Below are 3,419 nucleotides of genomic sequence, written 5' to 3' on the forward strand. Positions count from 1 at the left end.
TTACACACGATGCCTCTCTGATATTAAAGACATATGTATTTTTACTTAATTTCCATTTCATAATTGTAATGATGATGATAGTTGCACTTTACTAAGGATTTTACACAAATTAACTTATTTTCTCAAAGTAACTTGCCCAGAGCCACATGACTCGTAAATACTACCCAACTGGGTCATCTCCAGAGCCCACAGTCTTAACCACTTCTTTAATAGACTGCCAGGAAAGGAAGATAAAAATCAAGTCTATCCACAGTTCTTCCTCTCAGATATCATTTCTTTTGGTTTCATACAGATACAAAAGCTGGAGGGCTATTCATACTGTTCTGTAAACTGTTTTCACATGATGCCCCACATTTTCCCATCACTGACCAACATTTTCATTCTTCATTACTACATTACAAGGAAGTAAGTACCACTGTTATTGACTTTCTGTTGGCCACATCTAGATTTTTTATCTAAGTTTTTTTGTGGCCAATAATACTGCAATGATTATCCATGGACAGACCTCTTTGATTATTGTGTTAGGCCAATTTCCGGAAAGTGAAAGTTCTAGACCAATAGACTACATTTAAAATCTGGATGCAGTCTGCACCAGAATGGTTGTAGACAAAGATTTGTTACATAATGAGACAAGTTAAGGTCCTAATTTAGCTATCAGTGTTATAGGTACCAAAGCAATTTCCAAAAATTGTGGATCAAAATGTCCATTTCCTGACTGATTTATATCACTTGGTCCTTATTTTTTCAAGGGCAATAACAATGCAGTGTTCTCAAACTTGACAAAACTTCAGAGATCAAGGGAAAACATTTTCTGCATGATAACAATTATGGCTCTTCTCTTGAAAGCAAAGTAAAACTATAATTTGAGAGAAATCACTCCCTGGATTAACATACCAGCATATAGGCAGCATTTTTTTTTTTTTTTTTAGTGTCTGAAAGTAAACATTCTTTCCTACCAATGAAATGGTAAATAATTACACCTAACATACTGAACTTTGCATAAGCCCATAATTGATAAGTAGGAACTCGGTGATTTATAGTAAAAAAGTTCCAAAGGAAGGGTGCCTGGCAGTGCAGCTAGTTAGGATAACGCAGACTGTATCCAGGTGGGATCTCTAAATTTGGGTAAAGAGGAATCTGGCTCAACTGGAACCATTTTTCTAGACAGTGCCTTGGAGGCTAAGAAGCAAGACGATAATCAGAATACACTGGCAGCTTCATTCACATGTGTGTGGAAATGAAACGGGAGCACGGTAGTGGTGAGTCTGTACTTGGCAGTCAAATGGTTCCAGGTCCAAGTACCAGCTGTATCGCCATCATGTGTATGGTACTTAGCAAGTGTCATGGTTTTCTTATTTATAAAATAGTAACAATACGTAACTCCTAAGATGGTTGGGGGAATTAAATAGGAAATTAGCTCAATGAGATAGTCATAAAGCCTGGCTCAGATTAAGTGCACAATAGGTTTAGCTGCTGAGCTTCCCAGGTGGCACAGTGGTAAAGAATCTGCCTGCCAATGCAGGGTACGTGGATTTGATCCCTGGTCCGGGAAGATCCCACTTCCTGCATAGCAAGTAAGCCCTTGTGCTACAACTATTGAGCCTGTGCTCTAGGGCCCGTGCTCTGCAACAAGAGAAGCTACCACTTCTCTTGCGGTATGGGAAGCCCGCATACCACTAGAGAATAGCCCTGCTGGCCACAACTAGAGAAAAGTCCATGCAGCAACAAAGACCCAGCACAGCTAAAAATAAATGTTTTTTTTTTTTTAAGTTAAAAAAATGGGTAGAAGTACATCAAAATGTTGATACTATTACGACTAAGTCGCTTCAGTCATGTCTGACTCTGTGCGACCCCATGGACTGCAGCCAACCAGGCTTCTCCGTCCATGGGATTCTCCGGGCAAGAACACTGGAGTGGGTTGCCATTTCCTTCTCCAATGCATGAAAGTGGAAAGTGAAAGTGAAGTCGCTCAGTGGTGTCTGACTCTTAGTGACCCCATGGACTGCAGCCTACCAGGCTCCTCCATCCATAGGATTTTCTGGGCAACAGTACTGGAGTGGGGTGCCATTGCCTTCTCAAAATGTTGCAACTAAACACAAACATCAACAACAATAATAAAACCCAAAATCATGATATCAGACAAGGTTGGACTGAGGACAAAACTATGACCAATTCATAATGATAAAGACACAGTTATGAACATCTATGCATCAAATACTGAAGCCTCAATTACAACAAAAGAGAAGAAATAGAAACATATCAGGAGTGAAATACTAACTGACCTCTTGAAATACACAGAGGGAAAAAATATGAAAAACTTAAATAATTCTTAAGGTATTTCCAATAGATATATCAAATGTGCTGTCTTCAACACAGGAATCATACCTTCTTTTCAAATATTCATGGAACGTTCCCCAAATTAACCATAAATTAGGCGCCAAAGAAAACCTAAGAGAAATCGCCAAACTAGAAACAGTACGAAAACATACTCTGAACAGAGAAAAATTCTTAAACACCCAAATAAATAATGAATGGAATAAGTATCAAATATAAGAAGTTAGGAAAAATCAGACATAACTAATGAGCATAGCGTTTCTTTTGGAGGTGACATAAATTGAGAATTAGATTGTGGAGATGGCTGCACAACTCTGTAAATAAAACACTGAACTGTGAACTTTAAATGGGTTAATTGTAGAGTATGTGAGTTATATCTCAAGTAAGCTGATAAAGGGCTTTCCAGGTGGCTCAGTGGTAAGGAATCCACCTGCAATGCAGGAGATGGGGATTCAATCCCTGTGTTAGGAAGATCCCCTGGAGAAGGAGACGGCAAGCCACTCCAGTACCCTTGCCGGGAAAGTCGCATGGACAGAGGAGCCTGGTAGGTTACAGTCCATGGGGTCGCAAAGAATTGGAGACAACTGAGCAATTCCACTCACTCACTCAAAATGTGATAATGGTGTACTCTCAAATCAGTGTAGAAAGGATGGTTTAATAAATACTGTTGGATCAACTGCGAAGAACTGAAGTTAAGCAATTTACAACATACAAAAATAAGTTTCAGATGGACTAAGGTATAAGTATAAAAATCCAACCTATTAGAAAAAAATTCTAGGGAGTAGATTTAAAATCATGGTGTGAGGGTATTCCCAAGTCATAAAAATAACATATCCGATTGCCTGAAAATTTTAACGTCAGCATAATGAAATACTGGACTTCCCTGGTGGCTCAGTTGGTAAAGAATGTCTGCAAAGGCGAAGACCCGGGTTGGATCCCTGGGTCAGGAAGATCCCCTGGAGGAGAGCATGTCAACCCACTCCAGTATTCTCGCCTGGAGAATCCCATGGACAGAGGAGCCTTGTTGGCTACAGTCCAAAGCCAATAGGGTCGCAAAGAGTCGGACACAACTGAGCGACTAACAC

The sequence above is a fragment of the Bubalus kerabau genome, chromosome 4, assembly GCF_029407905.1.
Source record: "Bubalus kerabau isolate K-KA32 ecotype Philippines breed swamp buffalo chromosome 4, PCC_UOA_SB_1v2, whole genome shotgun sequence".
NCBI lineage: Eukaryota > Metazoa > Chordata > Mammalia > Artiodactyla > Bovidae > Bubalus > Bubalus kerabau.